This window comes from Trichoplusia ni, chromosome 17 (genome assembly GCF_003590095.1).
Source record: "Trichoplusia ni isolate ovarian cell line Hi5 chromosome 17, tn1, whole genome shotgun sequence".
In the NCBI taxonomy this organism is placed as follows: domain Eukaryota; kingdom Metazoa; phylum Arthropoda; class Insecta; order Lepidoptera; family Noctuidae; genus Trichoplusia; species Trichoplusia ni.
The window spans coordinates 2,150,889-2,174,286 of NC_039494.1; the positions used below are offsets into that span (position 1 = coordinate 2,150,889).

At 35.9% G+C, this 23,398-nt stretch overlaps 1 protein-coding gene across 1 annotated transcript in view; it reads left to right on the plus strand.

The window, feature by feature from the left end:
- Positions 1 to 93: 93 nt before the first annotated feature.
- LOC113502524 (bifunctional heparan sulfate N-deacetylase/N-sulfotransferase) overlaps positions 94 to 23,398 on the plus strand; it is an 85,506-nt gene continuing 62,201 nt past the window's right edge. Inside the window, exon 1 of the mRNA XM_026884129.1 lies at positions 94 to 316. The gene's annotated coding sequence lies outside the window, so the exon portion shown is untranslated. The remainder of the gene's footprint in view (positions 317 to 23,398) is intronic.

The window sequence follows — 23,398 nt, forward strand, 5'->3', positions numbered from 1 at the left end:
ATGACACACAAAACATTTATTTGTGTAATCTCAAAAGACTGAACCAACGCAGATTTAACAAAACGTGTGTTGACAATCACTTGCAACAATAAAACGTTTGAGTTGAATAATGTCGTGGTTAGAGAGTGGGTGGCTGAAAGGACGCATTATTTTCGATATGATACGGGAAATCATAATGAAAACAAATTAAAATAACAGATCGATTTATGTGTATGTTGGTGTACTCCATGTGTTCATATGACTTAAATACTGCTGAGTTTGTGTTGTGTATGTTATTTTTGAAGATTCCGTCATCGTAGAGGAAGCTTATTGAAAGGTACAAACATCACTCACCTCTTTTATTTTTAAGAAACTTTTGTTTAGCTTTGATATTTTTTTTAGAATTCTTGAGGTTATTATTGATTGTGGTGGTGGTTATTTGTGTTTTAAGGTTATGGAATCGCCTAGTTTTTGTTATTATCGGTCACATTTGGTTTTTATCTAATCGGTTATTAGTGTTTTTTGTTTGTTTCGTACATATCCTCGAATGCAAATAGACTCTGTTGGACGTACCTTGTGGCAGAATGCTGTAGTAACAAAAAAAAGCAGAAACAATATATTAGTCATATTTTTTTTTCATTCTTTATGACATTGACAATATTTTGCGCTTTTGAAGAATTTCATTATTGCACCTACCTAAGGGCATTGTATTTGCCTGCTTTATATTTAGTATTTACTGTACCTGATTTTCTAATTGCCACACTTAGGAATTGGATTACAATATAGATATAATAGATGAAAAACAATATAATTCATGGAAAAGTTAAAGGTTACTCAACTAATTTTTATAACCTGACTTATATTTAATTTAGCATGTCTCTATTATTGTATAAAGTGATACTTGACTCATCAAAAGTTAGCAAGATTTAGAATTTACTCTAGGTAAGCGGTCTCCTCGGGCAAAAGTACAGATTTCTTCCTTCTATTTATTAATATAGTACAATAGTATAGGTACCTACTTAGTTGTATTCTGACTTAATATCATGTACCAGTCACCAGTAATATCATGTACATTAATTACAAATAAATAGCAACTTTCTAATCAATTGTCATTCATTCTTTGCCGTGTGATGCAATGCTTGGAGTATAAAGTGTATCATCATGAAACAATGATGAATTCTTCACCAGAAGAATATTTTCATGTACCACTTGAGCACTCATAAGGTCTATTTTAATTTTTTTTCATTCATTGAGTAGACAATCGCAGGAATTTTACTGGTTAAAGTAATTAAAAGCTTACCAGTTAATTTAAACTAATTTCTTTCATACATGTTAATTTGGAGTTAATGTTTGTTTTGACAGATAATACAACAAGGTCATTATATTTTTCTATTTCTATATTACTTAAAAATAAATGCAATTTTTAGGCCAAATTTATAAAAACTAACCATATGCTTTGAAGGAAGAAGGCTATTAGACATGAAACAACAAACACTTTCGTCAATTTATAAAGTGACAAAATACGTTAATTAAGGAAAGGGGGACCCATCCGCGTGTGTTCCGGAGGGTAATTTGTCGCGTGCATTAAGCAAGTTGCGCGCGCTCGTTACGGGGCCCACAGAACCACACGCTAAACAACGTAACGTCTCAATTGCGCTCCTCTCCGCCTGACGACGTCGTAAACATTACACATCATGGCACGCTTATGACACCGACTGACGCTGTGCCGGCAGGTAAAAAAAATATAGAATTTCTCCTACAAAACACTACAATTTTCATACTGTATTGAGGTACTTAGATAAAAGTTGGCCAAAGCTCAGCCGATTCCTAGTAAATTATATCGATCCTTCGGTGTCGACATTTAAGTACCTCTTAAACAATCACAAATAGCTGAGCGACCCTCCTATTTATATTTAAGTACTGCATAACTTTAACGAGCTTTCTCATAAAAATGTAAAATAAAGTGGCAATTCAAATTAAAGATTCGACACTCAAACCATGTTCGATTTATTACTCGTATACATAATTTATAACGTCTGAATTTAATTACGAATAAGCGTCACGTCCCTCTTTCTATATCTGTCAACGACGGATAGGTGCTTACATAGGATCTTCGTATAGAATCGTTGATTAAATCAGGCGCCGTCGCTTTGTTTAGGCAGCGATCGCATTATCTCGCATGCTTGTCAGTCACACTCGACCCGCTTGTGACGTCGGACATCTCACAGCTCTAGACCACGAGCCCGGAACGGACAGGAAGGATTGTATTGCATAACACAATAGCCTATCGAAATTAATGCCACATTCGCAAAGATGTCGCATTCATCCGGTCAATGAATACAATTTCAATTGTGTAAAGTTGCTTGCTTTCCCGAAGTTACTCTCCCAAAATTAATAATTTGCTCTATGATTTACAATAAATGGATAAACGCCGTGGACGAAGAATTAAAGAAACTTTCGACGTGGAATGTTATTTCTTATAGCGCGCAGTTATTAAGTATTCTAGTGGGTACAACTAGGCTGAAATAAAACTTACTATTCAACAAATCTTTTTAGCTAACTTTATTTAGACATTGCGAACCTCAGCCTGTTTTCAATTTACAAAAAGCTTTCTAGGCAAGGTAATATCGATACACCGCTTTAGGAATTCATTGGTCTCGGAATTAAATTTGAATGGTATGCAGTAGCTTAACTAACTTCAGTGGGAATTGGTTCTATTAAATGTTTTAGGAACAGGTTTGGTTTGATGTTCGGTACAGTGATCGCCAGTGAGCCAATTGAGAATTTCATTGGTAACAAGTAACAACGGATTAGACTTATAATTTACTTGACTGACTCGACTGCCCGTGACCACGAACGATCTTATTGGTCCGATCTATCATTATGAGTCATCAGTTTAATTATAGTTTGTTAGTCATTGTACATTTTGAAGGTCTAGTGGTTTTCTATGAATTACCTACCTGCCTAGCGTCGAAATGAAACTTACTGAATGATATCATCGCTTTTGGGTTATGCTCTAGTCAAAATATGTATATGAATAGCCGAAGAGAGGAGACAAAATCTTTTCCTTTGGTGTATTAAATTATTTAATTGAACAGACGATTTTGCCCATTGCTCACCAGTCCCTGTCCATTAGCTTTCACTAATATATGCAATTATGGTCCCTAAAAACATTTGATCCTTTTTTTTGTAAATTTGCAAATTAGCCTTGTCATCGCCTTTTAATCGCAATATGAATGCGTACATTTGTTTAAATTTCATCCAGTTATTCGACGTTGAATACTCTAATATAAAACCATTTATTTAACGTATTTTGTGAATCTTGAGAGGCGTTTTCAAAGGGCCGAAGATCAAAGCTATTGAGGCGAATAAATAAAAGGAGATGGGAACTCTTTTTCTTTATATTCGTGAGGGGCCATATTTCATTCTGTGTTTAAGCAGACGTTTAAAAACGTTTCGCGGGATAGATTGTTATAGAACTGCCTAGAACTCTGTGTTGCTTATCATATAAAAGCATCTCAAACACGGTTGTGCATTCATGGTACGAAGAAAAAGAAAAGAAGGTTTCTTATTCGTAGTTATTATGATCATATTTGAATATAAGAAACCTATATTCCGAAAGAAAATATAATCTGTTTGTCCAAAAATGAATGTCGAACTTCATTCTTGTCTTGCTTTGTGTTTACGTTGTGGTATCTATACATTACATATAAAAGAAAACAAACCACTGAATTATTGATAACAATAACATATAATTATTTTAAAACTGTTTACGTGTTACGTTACGAGGGTACATCATTGTCGGTGTAATCGTTCGTGAAAGCTTTTATTCTAGGGAGGTCACACGTTATCTAAAACAGCTGTCGGACGCACACAGCCTACAATAAACTCGTTTGTATCCGTTCCGTATATTGTTTGTAATTTAAAATATCGGATGTGTTGGCACGGGTGGCGGACGGTTTATTTTCCAGCTCAATTGTGGAGTTATCCGAGGTGTATTGTTGCGTTGATTAGATCAGGGGAGCTTTGTTCAGAGGAGAATGGCCGGCTTCACGCCGCTATCGTCTGTCGGCCGCACGCGACCTGTTCATGAGTTTGCGGCTACACAGGTTTACCTGTTCCAGCCTTCTCAACGACCGCAGCGCACATTAATGTACAGTAATACCGAGGATTATCTGGTTGCCATAAAGGCATACACTACTATATCCCTACATAGAATTCAACGCGACAATTCTATGATTTCACTAAACATTCTATTACATTGAAAGGCAATGTAGTCTATGATATCTTGTATAACGATTGTCGGTACTCTGTTTACTTCCAGTATCATATTTCCGTTATGATGAAATGTATTTTGATATTGAAACTCAAAGATACTCGACAAAAAGCCCGAAATGGAGGGTACATTTGAAAAGACGCTAACAATACGCTAATGGCTTATGTTTGTGATGACTGTCCCTCCCCGCCAACAGGCTCTATTATCACGGTCGGCCCCTGTGCGCTGAATTGGCTAAATGTTTTGTGCCTCTGAAAAGATTCAAGATGACGGTGAAATTGTTGAGAAAATTGATCACTTCCACTCGAGCAAGTCGGCCTTGTTACTGCAAAACTCGTTATCAGCTTTGTTTAGTGCCCAAGCTAAATGTATTTTTTTCATTTCTTTAAGATAATTAGCTTCTTTACAGGTTGAGAAAATAATACTATTTGACAAAAAACAATTTTAGAATGAAAGGATTTCAAGCTTTCAAAGATCATATTAATTTAATAGTTTTATTTCTTAAAGCAGAGTTTAATATAATTTTCTGTCTTTTATTTGTCGTCCAAGAAGCATTTAATTTAATTTGTCTATTACAAAAGAAAGGACTTTAAAATTGTCGTATAGCCGGAGTAGAAAAGTTTTGTAATAAAACCTAAATTTTGCCTGTACTTTATGTACTAAAATACGAGATTGCTGCTTGAATACTTGTTCCAACGTTTTCTAGATATGAACTTTTTAAAACGTTTTATTTTTAAAGTTAGAAAGACTTTTATTCGTTTTTCGTTTACCTACACTTGAAAACCTACGTTTCCAACAGAATACTTTTCAAGAGAGTGCATTGTGTTTACTCTATTCAAAATGTTGAAACAATGTTAACGTATTCTAATGTTTAAATAAACACATAAAAATTTAGATTTAGAAAATAAATAAATAAAGGTATAAATTTCCTTATATTATTTAGCTCTTTAACTATAATCTCCACTTATATGGGACTGATATGACTAAATTCCAAAGGTAACAACGTGTAATTAAAAAATAGGCTATCGTTAACATCCGAAATTATGTAGGCTATCCAATATCTTCGTTTGAACGCGGTGTTTAATTAACACAATAATTTTCTTAAGCTAGTTTTATAATAATCACTGACAGAGCTTGACTTTTGCACTTGCATTGATGGCACAAATTTGAAATTTGTGATGGATTACGCGCTATATCGTGGAGGCGATGTAAGCGATGTGTGTGCACACGTCACAGGGTGTGTCGATCAATCACGGGCGCGGATGGACGAGCGACAGGCCATTAGGGCGCTTCGTCGCCAGCCGGACTCAGGTGCCGTTGGTCCGGCCGAGGCGCCCCGACAACAGCCCAGCCCTTGTTGTCTTCAATCACCCCACCAATCGACCGCATGATTCATATTGCTTCACTACTAAAGCTATATTATTTACTACTCTATCCTTTAAGGACAACGTTGAATAAAAAACTGGTCAAGTGAGAATCGCGAGAGTCGGGGTGCAGTAAGTATAAATATGCTAAAATAAAAATGGTCACCCATTAAGTTCATGGTGGTAACATCCGTTGCTTAACCTTGATTTTTATTAGGTATGCAGTATGTAGGTAGTGTGAAATTGGCAACAGAAATTCATCATCATTGATAATTTCAACTGTCTGAGAATCACGGTTCATGTGACAGACAGTGGTTCTAATAGGGTTCCGTTTTTACCCGTGGGTACAAAACCTAAAGGATAACAAAATCTTTCAACTACGTGTCGGACTCGCGATACTGAAAAAAAGTCACTTAACAAATTATCGGCCGTGCCAACCGTTGCTTCACTTCCTTTCATGTATATATATTTAATTACGAATAAATCAATTAAGGTTTGATCTTGATTATCTAATGCAGTATGACGCTTATGACAATGTAATGTGTTTGATGATTACGGGCTGGCATTGTACGCGGCACATGTCATCTTTATATATGTGTCACTGTGCTAGACAGTTTTGTTTCGTTCGGAATGTTCTTCTTTTGTTCAATGTTAGGTACCTATAATAACTGTTTTATACTCTCCTGTTTTCTTATCGGAAGTATGTAATTTAATATCTGAATATAACTGCGGTCTTTTCGCTGTACTATAAAGCCAGATTACATTTTTTACTCTTCAATTTCGATATGTCAGTGAATTATTTTTAATGAAATGTTAAGAGAATCCAATAGTCTATAAGCCTAACTAAAACACCATACCATTAATTTCATATTTGTATTTATTTAATACCATGCTAATGTTAATTATGTTTCTTTACAACACGCAAGATACATTAAAACTTTTCAACGTAGTAATTTATTATACGTAGTACACGCTAAGGTCCCTCGGATTCTACGAATTTCAAAATTATATCTTTACTTTGTATTTCAAATGACTAATACCGAAAATGTAGGCGACTAAATGCAAAAGGCACTCATTATATGGTACGATGCAGTTAAACATAACTGCATGAACACGACATACACTCTAAATCTGATCTCGGAATGTGGATCATACATAATATATATATACATAAATAGCTGTTGCCCGCGACTACGCCCGCGTGGACTTCAGTTTACAGTGCGCAGTGGTACTCGATTCCGTGGGAACGCCGGGATATAATGTGGCCTTGACCCCTCATTAATCTCTCTTACAACTGTTTTTTTACAGTTAAAGTAGCCTATGTCCTTGTTCTGGCTGTATATCTGTGTACCAAATTTCATTAAAATCAGTTCTGTAGTTTTAGCTTGAAAGCGAGACAAACAGACAGACAGTGATACTTTCCCAATTATAATATTAGTATGAATGACGCTCTTAGAAAAGATCCGGATACATGAGTAACCACAGCACGTGGTATCCATGCCATAATAGACTGTGTCCATTAATTAGACCGACATGTTTCATCGCAAATGGACATCGGTGACGCGTACAGTACGGTTGCGAGCGCCCGTTATAACGTATGTAATTGATGGTCGCACCTCTAATGCTTTTTGCTTTGCATAAACATTACTCGACCCGTTTTTGTTTAGCTTCCGATATCATCTAAAATGTTTACGTATACTCCCGTGTTTATCCATTCACTGTGCTCTTAATGTTAGCTCGTGTTGTGTTCACACGGTATCATAAAGATTAGATAACTTAATAAATCGTCATCTATCCTCGTCTGCGAGTAGCTTATCCCCCGTTCCGCTTTAGTATGGAGCTATTCACCTTTCACATGTAGGCCATTAGTAGAAAGATAGGCTCGATATTGTAGCACGTGCCTCTTCCCGCGCCCGCGCGCCCTGCCTCGTTTGAGATAAGCCTGGAGCGTTAAATATGTGCCTCTCGTGGCTTGTGGTCTGCGATAGCGCCTACTAAACGTGGATACACCCGTTTGTTTATAATCTTTTTATGTTTTGATCGTAATTCTTGAAATCGTTGCTCTTGAAACGACGCTACTTTCATGGTTTCTCTTTTCAGGTACGACGCAGAACATTTTATTATTGTAATTTTCCGAACCAGCTTTATCGTAAGTAGTTACCATAATTTTATTAGGGTACCTATACCTTCCGCTTTTATACGAAGATATTTTCTGGCTATGCCTTAGTAAGTTTTTGCATATCGTCTCCTCCGCTAAATTGAAATACTTTAACTTACCATTCTTTTTGCGTAAAAGCTACAATCAGATATAGTAGTGAAATAGTCTAGTATAAATGATAATGCTATTATATGGGATTATAAATTCAATCTCATAATTTCAGCAAATATGTAAAAATAATTGTTCAATATATGAATTTCTTAACATGAAAGATGTGTAAAAATAATATATGTTGCTCTTGTTATATGAAGGCTGCATTGTTATTACCTTTAATATTTCGAGATATTTAATCTAAAACGACAGCTAGTGATAGATAGTCCCTTGACGACCCCTTTCGTAAAGAGCTCCGAATGTCAACTGGCTTGACACTTGGAATACCACGATACACCGAATTTGTCGGCAAGGAATGTCGCCACGAGGTTGCAGAGGCGAATATCTTCGGACCAAATACCTTTGAGTCAAATAACAATACAGAATAGATTTTAGTGGAGTAAACTACCTTACTGACCTACATAGTAAAGGTTCTGGTACAACAATCGTGAATACCCGCTGAATTTTTAATGGCCCAAGCTTGACCCATGGGATTCAATAGTACTAATCGAATTGGCAATATACACGCTATGGGTACGGAAATGTGCAGTACCAGGTATTTTATTGAATTATTGAAGCCGAAAATATTTCGCAAAACTCCGGTTTGGCTTTTAGTTTAGAAAGAATTCCTGGAAGAGTGGTTTTCGAAATCATCTGAATCCACGTGAGAGACGTGCCTACAAAAGTTTTTGCTATTTTTATTAGCTCTTCGCCTTTCAATTTTTGCATAAGTTACTTCATCGAAATGCAATAACATGGTTTTTTTAAGTGCTAACATTTTACCTTATTATTGTGCTTTAGATATAGACGAAGATGGAAGAATGAGACCAATAAATAATAAATGCGAACCCATTGGAACCATACAATTTTTCGCCAGCATAAATTGTCCATTCAAGCATTCAAAGTCAACTTCCGAATTCAAAAACTCCGATCCCTCCTGACGATTTGGTAATGAACTGTAATTAGGGATTTTGCTGAAATTCTTATTGTCAATTTGTATTGTTGGTATAAAGTGAGAGCTCTAATTTATATCCATATTTATTAAGGTCGGGCCTCTCATTGAACTCTGGTGACATGGCAAAGTAGTCGTTATTCCTACAGCGATTAAGGTTAAAATTTAAATTGAAAGTTCCGCCGATATTTTATTCCGATGCTTATAAACGTAGACGTCATCTAAATAAATATTTAAAATGGAGCTCCCGAGTTTGGTTTTCAGTTTAGTTATGGGTTTTAAAAGCTTCTACTAAACTTAGTACTATTGATTATATAAAAAAGGATTATTTCTGTGTTTACAATATTAGTATGAACAATAAAAAAAGCCTTTTTGTTTTAAACAAGATTTAACCTAGTTTTCAAATAGATTCAATCAATTATGTTCGGTTCTAAAAGCTTTGTTTTTATAGTTTTAGTTAAACAATGGAGTATTTATTTAACAGTTGAACAGCTGTACCAATGTATAGAGAACACAGTGATATCAGTGATCTAATTATTTACAACAGACCAGTTGTTACAATAAGACTTGCATCATTTGGGAGCAGTTACAAAACACGTTTGCCTAAGATGGTACGTATCAGTTTCGCTGGAAATGTATCTCATTCCCGATTCCGTTCAATTTCAGCATTTAAATATTTATCTTACTTTTATATTGTTTCTAAGATAAGCTTGAACAAGTACATTTATAGTACAGTTTTGATCTATTTTGAAATGGGAAACTGTACGTAGTTCGGTTAGGCATTGATGCATAATAAAATCGGCCAAGGAGACTACACTGAGGCTTTCATACAAATAATGCAAAAGAAAAATATTTTTGCAATAAATTAGTAATCTCTCAAAATTTTCACTGTACCAAATTTTGATCTTAATTGTTTTTTTGCTACTTTAGTGGCAACAGTCAAAAACTTAATATTTTTTTGAAACTGAGGAAGCTCAGAGCTTTCTTCTTGAGTTTTAAACATTAACATAGGTGTATCGAATATCGGTATCCTCTATAATGGCGTGAAGCATAGTTCAACAGGATAATAAGTGGGTGAGGACAGTACAGTGAGCGTGTTGCTGGTATTGTTCGTGACAGTGACGTCGGAACCGCTTTGTTCTAGCGGGGCACAACGCGGGCGTTACCTTATCTTATTACACGTGTCGCCGACGGACTAACGAAGCCGACAATAGTTACATCTGATGATTTAATACGTCTCATACAATGACCACGACATCCAAAACACCAACATTACAGTACCCTAAACCCAGTAAATGGTAGGTAAATCTAACCAAATGGGATGTCGATTCAATTCGTTCCCGACAAGACCTCGGTAATTTATCCTATACCACGTTAATTAACCAGAATTTGTCTTTTGAAAGCGATTTAATCACGGAACTACGTTATCGCTATCTCGTGCGACGGCGGTGGAATTACAGGTAAGTAGAGATGACTCCCGTAATAGTCCAGAAAACATAGCCTTAGTTGCAAATAGTATTTGCATTTTAAACGTATAATTTGTTCTGTTGAGGTAAAGCTCTGTATAAATATCAATATCTAGATATTCTTGTATTTTGCAATTCAAATATCACTAGTTCTGTGATTTATAAATGGCGTAATAGCCTACGTTAAGGAGGAAAATAATAAAATATCACAAACCAGGATACGAACTAATTGATTAAATAAAACATGATTTTCGTAACAATATTCAGCACCAAAGTATTAGGGTGATACCGGTATGTAATGTCTGGCCGTGTCTATTTATCACTGCCAAAAGAAACTAGATAACTTATTAGGGTGACAACACGTGCGTAAAAAGAATATTTGTCTTATTTAAGGCAGAGGTAACATGGGTTACGTGTTCGTCTTAGTGGTATCTTCATACATTTTTTGTCGGCATGTTTATGCCTTCGCCCCTCTGTACAACATTTATTGTAACAGTTCTTACTACTTCGAGCGCTTGCTGTAATATATTGAAATTATTGCTTAGTAAAGTAGCTTTTATAGAACTTAGTTGACATAATCGTTACCAGTCTACGTGCCTATTATCAGGTGTAACATAAGTCAGTGAACATATATTCCATGTTGCACTCAGAACAAGCATTGCAGCGGAGGTTTGCCGTCGTTTTTCATATAATATGCTCCATAAAAGCAATACAGTGGTGGCAAACGCCCACAAATGGCAGATGGTAAATTACCTTCCGTTAAGACCTGGATTGCGGCAGTTAGCTGCGCTACGCTGCGACTATGGCGCGTTAATGAGTTCATGCCATATGTGGCCATAACACAATGTCCTCGCAATTGTTGCCCTGGATATTATCCATATTTTGTGCTTTGTTTTTGTGTTACCACATTTGTGCGTTATTTTCTCGTAACAATGCTTGCATATCATCTTTACTGAATTGAATGCTGAATTTAACCTTAACTGTATAGGAGAATCAGTATACTTTTTAATTGTAAAACTTTTGTAAATATGAAATCTTTTCTACATGGACATGATGAATGTTTCCAAATTGTTTTTATGATATTTCTGCAACGGGTTGCGATATCTCAAGGAATGTAACTGTCAACGTATTAGGTTAAATAATGGCTACCGGTTCTCATCATTTAAAGACCAATGAATTGTGAAGTACCTATAGTTGGTTGTATATCACATTTATGCAATTATTTTAATATGATTATTATTTATAAATTAAATACTAAGCTAGCTGATGCAGAAATAAAATTTCATTCATAAATTTACCACACAACACTATCAACAATGATAATTCATATCGTTTCTGCTCTATAACAGCTTTACCCAGGAAAAATCGTGCTTAGGTTAACTAAGGTTAAAAAAGGCATGCCCTTTTAAATATCCCGTAGTGAGACAAACTGTTTTCTTCCTGGCCACTGGAATTTGATTTTCAGGTGTTCCTCTGTTTTCTGAATCCTCCATTTGCTTTGTTTGACGACACACACTTTGAGGCTCATTATAAAACCTATTTGACTTCTCGCACGAACTCACAAACATGGCTTTTATTAAGCAAATAAATGTAAGACCTACATACATAATTTACTAATTAGCCTTATTTTCGTTATTGATGTATCTAAAGACCGTAGTAATATATTATTTCGTCTTCTATCTATGAAAGAGACTCATTACTGTACTTTTAATATGTTACGGAGCTCCGACATAATAGTTAACGACCGAAGTCGAACAATTTGTCATGTATCACGGATCTGATTTTTGGCGCTGATATTGACACACGTGTTACTCTTACATGCCACGTAAAAAGCTTTGTTACGAGATTATTAACGTATCTTTTCGTTGATATTTTTCGTAAATGAGGGAAAAGCTTGACAATTAAGTAAATATCAGATTTTATCTTTTGCCTCGTAAATATTTTTTAAATAAGATTTGTAGCCTGTATTTTTATATTTTTATTGAATATTTTATAACAGTTTACATACGCAGGATCAGATTCGGAACCCGACGGAGTACTACTCAGAGAGACTGGAGAAACTGGTCGGGCGATCCCGATATTCACGAGTGGCAAAACCGTTATTAAGTTAATCAATCATTGAAATTTCCTCACGAAATACATATATTATAATGTAAAATATAGAATTTTTCATTTCTTCATCAGCCAGTTCTTTCAATGTATTTATTTAACAAGATGATGTCACAGGCACGATGACATCGTCACGTTGTACTTTCGTTTCCTTATAATAAATTTGTAACATAAAAAAGCGATTTAACACCATTTGACGTTCGCGCACGTTCAGTTTCTATTCATACTTATTGGTAATTCTATTCAACTAAATGTTACTGATTAGGTTTACGTGACTTCCGTGGTTCTCGTTTTCATGTACCTTATATTTGTTCTCCGCTGTCAACTTCTTTAATAGCTACAGTGTTTAGGTTATATTCATTTTCAAGCAAGAGTTTTGTTTGTCTTGGACCTTCGTCGTTTATTTTGCCTCTCTCATTATGAGCAGACTTTACGAATTTATATTTTTCCCCGTAGGTTAGTCTATATACATTGTTAATTTGTTGTTCACGTGTAAGTAAACATCCTACCGAACTACCGGAAAAGGCAGCGACTCCTGCAAAGGAAGTTATTTATTGGCTCACAATTGTCTCTGAATTACCGGCGGCGTCCTATTTTATTTCCTTCCCAATCTGTACATACTAGTGCTCTAATGTATTTTTATATTTGTTTGTAACTGAAAAAAACACATATTCATACAAACCACGAAAATCGACTTGCTTATTTGTAAGAATATAACAAAACCCTTTGTTCTCTTAATATTAAAAAGCCACATAAAAATGAGGATAAAAATACTTTTAACATGGTAGTGTAGGGACAGCATTTTACAGCGTTCCATTGTTTGGTTTCTGTTATAATTACGGAAGTAACTAACAACATGGCTACAACCTGTTGGAAGCGTAGCCTACAATACAAATAGAAAAGATTAAATCTGCTGAAGTTTTACGGGCAAATATAAAAGGGTACAAAACAACCGCTAAAAAGGAAATAAACCTGGGTTCATGCCATTCATATTGTTATGAAAGCATCCTCTGATGAAACATTTTCATTATCTACTAACAACGCTGTCTAAATCGTTAACCCAATCAAATCAAATTCCGCGGAAGGTTTCATGTAACGTAGAGTAAAATGCCTGAGGAAAAATTAATCTAGTGTCTGGGACCAACAAATATTGTTGTTTGGTCGGCTCCGGCGGCTATAAGTAATCTCGGCACGTTATGCACTCAGCCGGGTGGTTTATTGGGAAAGTGGATGCCACGCCACTACGCCAACTAATGCCTCACAAATGTTTGTTGACACAGCGCTCGTGTAATTGCCTCTCGCTTCCGATAAAAAATACTGATTTAGACATTTCTTTTCTTCCTTTTTTAATATTCAATTAGATTTTCAAATGGATGAAGATGCCTTTCAAATGTTCCTTTTTTAACTTCTGTAGTAATAAGGTTAATATTTCATATTTTTTTACATCAGTACTTGGTATTAAAAAAAAAAGAATTAACTATTTTGATATTAGTTTAAGCTTTGACACACATATACATAATTCTACTTATTTGAAATTGAACAGTATTCAAACTGTTATGTTCGTTTAGGCTCAATTAATTTATTTAATAAATTCTTAGAGGCCCCTGCGTACCGTCTGTCTCCGGTTCGTTCCGAAGTTATGAATTTATATAGCCGGACGTGTTCAGAATTTATGCGCAGATGTGTTTTCTTAGTTTGCGTCCCTGCAACCGTAAGAAATTCATCTTTGGTGCCATCACCAGATGTTCCCTGGCATGATCTCTTTTGAACTCTACATTTTCACTAATTAATTCATACAATGAAAAACAGTCTTGTTATAGGTATGGTACATTTATTTCATTAAATTTGTTGCACGAAATCTTTACGTTACAGTAATTTACTTTCGAACGTATTAAGCTCCATCATCAATGTATCCACATTTTCACTTGGTATCTTGTGAATATTAGAATCGATCGCAGTCAGCTCAATTGTCTAGGTGGGTCGGCTAGTGCTTAACTCGTTGAGAAGTAATCTTAGATCGTACTTAGTGGTTGTAGCTGACAGCAGTTATGACGGTTCCCATCGCTTTGTTGTCTCGCACAGCCATTGTCCCCTGAGGCTCGCGGTTAGTTTTAATTAAGTTCGCTTTGAATGTTCATTTCCGATTGTACGATCCCAGAGAATGCACATAAAAGTTTTTTCTTTTTCTCTTTATTGTAACTAGGTCCCCACTTCATTACGAGATAGTCATATTACCCTCTGTAATTCCCGAAGGAAATCCTTCATCGACGGTCCGCCGCAGATAGCTATTTATTCACGCTGTTCAATTTCCTTTTTACTACATTAAACGAGTATTTATTAATGTTATCATACTAGTTTTCTTTATGCTGGATGAACATTGAGTTTCTATTAGTAAGTAGTGTAATATTATAAAGTTAGTACTAGCTACGAACTTAGTTAATGGTACATACTAGAGTAAGTAGGTCGCTAAATACGTACGTACTTAGGTATGAGAAAAGTTAAATGCGTAAATTAATTTTGAAATATTGGCGTAGAAGGTGGTAGAGACATTTAACTTGGGCTTTGAAGGAAACCGAGATGTAATTAAAATAAATATTTGGCACGAAATCCGGGTCGCAGCGGTTAAGCGGAGACATTTCCACCCTTTGAACAAGTTCTTGTTTATGTTTGCTCATTAAACAAATAAAAGTGGAAATTCTGTCTCAATCTGGGAAAACTTTTACGTTACCTACTGTGTTGAGTTAAATTATTTTGCGTAAATAATTTACATTTCTAAAGCTGAAATTCGTTATAAGTATTTATTAAAATGGTTACAACTTGGACCAATTTGCATTGCGGCCACTGAGGGAGTTTGAATTCGGTAAACTTAGCAAAGATATACGAAACGATAGGCGAAGCTTAAGCACAGCGAGAACACAAAGATTTTTGCTAGAGATACGTAAAACAAGACATTGTTGTAGTAATTACACGGTCGATTTGAATTCATAGAGCGTACGCATAATTAACTGGCAGTCAGCGGCGCTATTTGATTGCACATTAGCAAGCTAACTCGATGCCAAGTCACGACTAATGGTACAACAACACTCTCATCTAATGGACTCGCCTGCTCTACACAGCGCATGGTCATCTAAAGGAAATAACTGCCTTGCAAATATACTCGTAAATTAAAATAGATTGTGCAACTAAATTACCGCATTTGGTATCTGTTTTAAAAGTTTCCAACGTTTAAAAAGTTAATTGCATTGTTGGCGACATTCCATTTTACTCGATAATGTGGAATTGCACAAATGCAGTTATCTAACGCTTTTTATTCGATTCCGTCGCCTCTGCACCTGCCCTCGCTAGTTTTCCAAACTATTTTCATGAAAATGTTCCTTGTATTCACCTAAATTTTATTTCGGTCTTACGTTCAATGCCGAAAATCAATCTTTTCTTCATTGCAGCAGTAAATTATTTGATAAATCTAACCAGCTGAACCATTGATTAAAGATGAATTCCGTTTATTTTTCCAAACATTTGAACTGATATGCTGATAAAATCACAAAATGAAAATGTTTTTTGAAAAGGTAGAGAAACTTCTACATCCCTAAGTAACAGAAGCCCATCTGAGATTTTTTTTGTATTTCAACTATATTTTTAAGAATCCACACTTTTCTTTTAATATTTTTCCTCACCCACATCTGTTTCCGCATTTTCTTAATTTTAAGACGACGTTTTTCTTTTATATTTCATTTCTATTACAAGTTTTGTGATAAACGTAAACACGGGAGTGTTCCTCACATCACAATAATGATTCCGTTGTTCGCACTCTTGCCCGTAGTCCGTGCTTCCTCTGCGCTTTTTCCCGAATATGTTTATAAGCCAGGAAATAATACATTTCCCGAGCTCAGGTCTTACGTGTCGACGTAGATAGTTCATAAGAGAAAAGCAGATCCGTAAATTCGTAGTGCTCCGTTGTATTTGCTTTTTATGATTCGCCACGCGAGCTACAAATAGCTGAGGTTTTCCACGTGTGTGTTCAGTTACATTTACTGCGGTAATATTTCAAAAGGTTACACTGTTTGAAAACCTTTTAGGTAAAGCATATAAATAGTAAAGTTGAATGGAATATGTGAACACGCAACTGTAGCAAAGAGAAGAAACTTAAATACGAATACTAAGTTGAACTGTTCAAATTTTAGCTCTCTTCAGGAAGCGAAGAAGTCTGAAGTCGTTTTCGTGATTGGATTTTATTTCCTTCTTATTTTGATCGTCAGTCTTCAAAGGTCGCACTGTCATTAATCGCTTTATAAGAGAGGAAGTGCAAAGTGGAGCGTACGAGCACGCTCTAGCACCCCCCTTCACACCCCGTCCCTGAATTCATTATTATACTCCAAGTGAGGATGCGCTTCAAAGAAACTGCTGACTTCCACTCCATGTCGACCCGTGAGAGGATTCGACGGTTTATTGCGTTTTCGGGAACTTCGTTTATTGATATTGAGGCAACCGAGTTTAATTGCATATTTTATGTGTACGTTTACTTTATATAGGTCAAATCTTTTAAATTTGACTGCATTTTGTGATGGCCATAAAAGTTTAAATTTACGCAAATATTAAATACGAATTGTATCGATATTTGAGTACGTAGTAGTGAATATTTATGGTATTAAATATAATCTAAAAAATTTAATACCGTAAAACAGGCAGTACATAACCACTAGACTTATTAATGAAAAACCTCGTAACATTAGTTTTAAGAATCTGATATTTTATTAATAAGCTGAAGCTGGCTACGGCGAGACTTTAATTAAAATTCGTCCATCTTCTAGGTGTGCGACTACTCTCGTAATTTATAAGATAGTGAAACGAATGCGATAAAGGCACTTGACTGTACTCAAATGATTTTGGTAATATTGTTCTAAAAGATATCATAGGTAGGAACTCTATCGGGGTGATAGGTGCTCAAAAAATATATTATAAATCGATGAAATATACCGGTCATTTACATTCATAATAAAATCCTTCTCTTATTCGAACTACTTATGTATTCCTCGCAGCATGCAAAATTTTAGGAAATTAAAGTAAAGGTTTTATAGGCTAAATGAAATCGGTTCTAATCTCAATAAAAAACATGTTTTGAAAATCATTAATAAACAGTTACTTTGCGTTAATTATAAAGAAGATCCGCCTCATATTTTTTAATTTATCGCCAAGCAATTCCTTGGAAAAAACATGGCTAATGCCGCCATCAGCGAGTATCATAAGCCCCGTTAAGATAGAGATAAGAAGATTGTCTTTAATATCATAAGTAACAAACGAGTGTTTTGCAAACAGCTTGTGTTTAGATCATTGTTCTTTGTAGCGACGTCGGCAAGGCCAGGGAGCGCAGTTGTACATTGCAGGCGCCTGACGGTTGCCAGTCTTGGCACCAGCCGGACACTTGAGACGCTGGCTACCGCCCAACGCGCTTTATCTTAATGCACTCGCCTGTCCTGTCCTTTCACTATGTTCATAGCTCGCTTCTCCACTCTACGATTGCATTGTTTCTGCCATACGACGCATCGTTAGCGTGAAATTTGATACGACTTCGCTCCTTTACAACCAACCGTCCCGAAGCAAACCCTCGTCTAAATAATGTTACTAATTTCAGAAATCTCACAGTTTTGTTAACCTTCTAACGAAATTTGTGTTTTTGGGGCCGCACATGCGCGCATCGGTGAAGAGAACAGGAATTTAATTCGGGTGTTTCTTCTCTTAGGGAGTGACGGGTTGTGACATGGTGCGACGTCCAACCCAGCGATTTTCCGCCACATTTTCTGTAACCGAGAAAGGATTTTATTGTATCCGAGAAATTCCAACATTAAACCATATTTTATGCTGGTAGTTTTAGTAAAAATATAAACACTAACAGAAACAGCATGAATTTGGTTATTTGAAAATAGGAAGTAAGTAGGTATGTGTAGTCGTGTGTGACTCTTAAAATTAACATTAAGCGTATTCTGCGGCTTTAAATTCCTTATCTATAAATTCGGTACACTACTACCCACAATATATTATTATGCAATTTTAATTTTAGGTTACCTATATTAGCATATGATAAACAGACAAAGCTAACGTTAGGTTCGCTGTGCTCAGTTAGATAACTCGTTACCCAACGACACGAGAGAACATCAAACACGTCTTAAAGACTATTTACCATAAACAAACACGAATATAGAAGTGTAGATGTTTTAAATTCACCGAGATTTCGATGACTTCAGTAAAAAATATTTATGACGAAATTTTATAAAACCCTCAGGTAGTTCAATACCCACTTAAATTCCAAAGTTAAACAGTTTTCCATATAATGTGAACGAAGATCGATCTCATCGCTGTTCCTCAAGAATTCTTTTAGCTGAACTTAAAACTTCTCGAGAGGAAACATCTGTCGTCTTTTCAACTCGGATTCATTGAACACAACGCTTCAGATTGTTAACAATTACCTTCGTTTAATGAAATCTTGCTTTCTGCTGGCACGAAAATAAATTTCTCTTCTAGATAGTGTTTCGTTGTTATGTATTTCAAAATGTTCTATTCAAACTTTAGTTTTACTTTTAATCGCGTCAGTTGATTTGAAAACGACATCAAACAATTGAGTTCTCATATTATGTAAGCTATTACTAGTTAAGCGTTTTCCATTGTTGATCCTTTACCATCTCTTCTTTCTCTCTTCTTCTCTTCTCTTCAGTTTTCTAAGTTCTATCGATATATAGTTGTCTAATTACTCCGTGTACTTTGATATAAACAGATCTGCTTATCTATCGGTATGCCGGTCATGTAATATCTGGAATGCGAAACCGTCGTATAACATCTCCAAACTAGTGCATCGTATTAACTGTTAATGATTCTATATCTTGCATGTATTCTAGGTCACAGCTTAGCACTAAACATGGACTCTAACAGCGATTAGCATGGCGTGTATCACGCGTGATGTCAGCTGTTTGCCCATTACACGAGTATGCTACTAAACCATTGTTCACATCCACTACCCATTAAATTAACGACCTTAATGCGTTCACACCACACAAATCTATTACAGACACTTCTATATCAAAGTAACATAAATCATCTACTTCAATTAACCTTTTTCGATCCATTTCAAAATTGTGTTCAATATTTTCAATGTTGTCTCGTTTTATTAGAAATAAAATTAACATAAATAAATCAAATTATCTATTTATAGCGTACCCTTTGAATCTTTGTTTACCCAAACCTCCACGAAGGTGGATCCAATAAATCATAAACTTAGTTTCGAACGCTCTCATATCTCGGCTATCGATATTTGAAAGACCTATCGATATTATAATATGTATGAAGTATTGGAGAACTGTATGATTTATGTGCTGTATTCAAACCATCTTATACGCAAGTGGTACATGCGTATTATTGATCTACTATATTAGTTGTCTTCATTTAAGAAATTATCAGTTCTATGCGGCAAATCTTGTATCGCTCTGGAGGGTTGCATCCCTCTGTATTGGAAGTGGAATCACGTTCCATTTCGCGGCGGATATAGGGCCCCACGTTACGGGCCAATCCGACGACACGATGATGGTTCGTCGACGACTACGATTTCCGGCTCGCACACGCCTATGCGCCAGTTTATTCTATGTTTACGCCTGATAAACTCGCTCATATTCAAACACGGTATCGATGTAAGCATGTATCATTCCTATTCCTTATCATCGCTTTTTTTTCTCCGAATACGCTCTGTGAGGATTTTCTTAGTGAGTAACGTCTAAACAGGAGCTAGAAATGTCGCCTCAACGAATAATTTATTTTATCTCCGTATTGAAATTCAAATGTAGTTAACTTATTGATTGTGTGCCGTCCACTCAGGAAATGGTTTGTTGGGACGTTAAACAGCTTAGTGACGCATGCATAACAACTATGAGTGAAACCATTTAGAACGTGAAAAAACTCGTTTTGAATGGGTGGATAAATGTAAAGAGCCCAACAGGTTAGGGAAGCGGCGGAGCCGACAAAGCCTATTTGACAAACACAAAGTAACTCTTAACAAATATCGGGTTCCTACACGCTAATGCAAGGGAACCTCTATACCGCAGCCCTCTTTGTCAAAAGATGTAGCATATATTTTAAAAAGTAATTAATGTCTTTTACGAGTTATCATTTAGATCAGATTTAGTTGTGGTTTGGTTTTGTCCGGTTACTCAGAATCCAACAGATAGTCCGTGAGATCATTTTCGCGAGCTTATCTAGATGCAAATGTTATTCACGAAAATGCTGTGGGTAACTGAATATTCAGTCGTTCACAACAATGAACTGATTAACTACTTTGTAATTCAACGTGCGTCCACGCTTTTCGGTTAAGTCGCTCTTTCACGAACATGTGCGGAGCGAAGAATATTATCCATGGCGTCTACGTAAATATTTGTCAACTATAAACAGGTTATGAAAATCAGTTGTTGAATATCGACAAGGATTATTTTAGATCATAATGTGGGCTGTCGTATAAAACGCCCACAAAAATAAAAAAACAATTCATCCGACTCTATAATTTTCCCCCAAAAAACGTTTAAGATGGGCTACGTACTTATCTAAGTATAGAAAGCCTAGCATGATAATACTGATCGATATATCTTAAGTATACAAATTACAATTCAGTTTCTAGACAATGTAAAGGTTGCTCAAGACGAGACCACAATTTACATGCGGAATGAGATTTGTCATCCCGAGTTTGGTTGTGGGCGGGTAAGACGGGCCGGCTTACTGGAACGTATTTTATTTACCGAGAGCACGTGACGGACTTGCCTGAAGACGCAGCCGGCGCTCAACCGCTCGTTTGTCACTCAAAATTACCTACGTAGAACCCAAGACGTTTACTCATTTGAAATATTTAATAAAATCGAACCTGGCGCCGCTTTGTCTTTCTCAGTAATTAGGTACCTGAGAATAATTCAGTTTTAATATGAATTGATGATTGTCTGTTTGTTACGACGATCCATTTCGATTTGAGGTTTATTTATTTTTGGCTAACAGATAATTTATTAAAAGCTTTAGCAAATAATTTCAGTTGATTAATTTTCTAGCCATTTTTACTATGGAAGGCCGCAGGAATGTAAGCCCGGTTAAATGTATTTTGTTACCGTTTAAACTACAGACTTAACTAATTAAAGATCAACACTGGTCTTGTTTTGTTTGCACGTGCCTAATACCGTATTATGAGGAAGTTGAAATGTGTAAATAGCCTTTTTAGAATGAGGCCGAAATCCCATTACAAGAGACGTCGCGTCCGGGCCGCAAATTGGATTCACGAGGGATGGACGGGCCAAAATAATGCGGCTTCGACGCTACAACCTTTTTAATTTGTGTGAAAATTTACTACGCGAATATACTCCAACCCCTTCTATTCTCAAAAGTCTTGAAAATGAACGAATACCCGAAACGTGTTTATTGTTTATATTACAATATTGTTGTTTTAGGAAATTATAATTAATTTGCACTAATATTACTAAATTTTACAAAGGCTAGCGAAATATAGCAATTTTTCGTCTATTGAGAGTTAACTTTGATTTAAAATACAAACTTAAAGCAACGGCGACTCGTCTTTAAGAACAAAAACTTAAGCAACTTGTAATATATTTTTAATCGACTAAAGTATCATACCGCAGCATATCGTGTACAATTTGCATGCATAAAACATCGATTTTATGCCATCAGCCTCTGCAATATTAGAACAAAACAAATTGGAGTATCGAATTTATCGTGAAAACGTGACACATTCGTCGAAAGGTAAATGTCACGCAACTCATCGGGCGAGCATTGTTCGTTGCACCCATTCCTGGTACTTACCTCAAAACTTCCAATCCGTGTGTATTAAATAACATTTTATTATACAGCGGATTTATTAATCGGATTGTCGGCATTGGAAAACCTAGCATGCTTAGTTACATTAAAATATAAAATATTCCTAACTATTTTGGTCACGATGTTTTTTATAGAAAAGCTACTTAATGGATGAGTTTTTCAGGCGTAGAAATGAGATCCAAAGGGATGAAATTGAAAACAAAACCGACTCAGATATCATCGGTATGAGAAATTGTTGCAGCGATTACAGCGTGAGCTACCAAAAGCAAAACGTATTGCGACGAGTCAATTGCCTGTTCAAATAGACATACGTAGGCGGAATAGCAAATGTTAGCACCTATGGCTACTATTATATAGAGGAAAAATCCCGTCACACAACTAGCTGTACCCAATGGATTTGTTTATCTGTTACTATTGATACACCATGATATTTTTATGAGTCTTCTTTCAGAGTTCATATAAATAGTTTTGTTTATAGATAAACTTGCCAAAATTTTCCAAGTTGTAGTTGAGTAAGAATACTATTTAATGTTATCTGTATCGACAGAACTAGACATAAGTGGTTTCCACCATTGATACACACTGAGTCAGATCCAATAGTGTTATATGTGATCAAAAACATTCATAGGTACAACTATTTGCTTTTAAAATATCTTTAATGTACGATATGATGTATTTACATGATGCATTTAGAGGAGCTCGTGGCTAACCTATAACCGCATAAGTGATTCGATCACAGGTTAAGCTATGCTTGACGCGGTTGGTCTGTAGATGGGTGACCATCTTTGTCATAACGAGTTCCTCCGTGTTTCGGAAGGCACGTAAAATTGTGGGTCCCGGCTGTTATTCCTACATCTTTGACAGTCGTTACAGGTAGTCAGAAGCTTGAAAAAGTCTGACAGCCAGTCTAACCAAGGGGTATCGTGTTGCCCAGGTAACTGGGTTGAGGAGGTCAGATAGGCAGTCGCTCCTTGTAAAACACTGGTACTTAGCTGAAACCGGTTGGACTGGTAGCCGACCCCAACATAGTTGGGAAAAGGCTAGGCCAATGATGATGATGTATTTACATGGGCACTGGTATTTGAAGGGCATACGGTA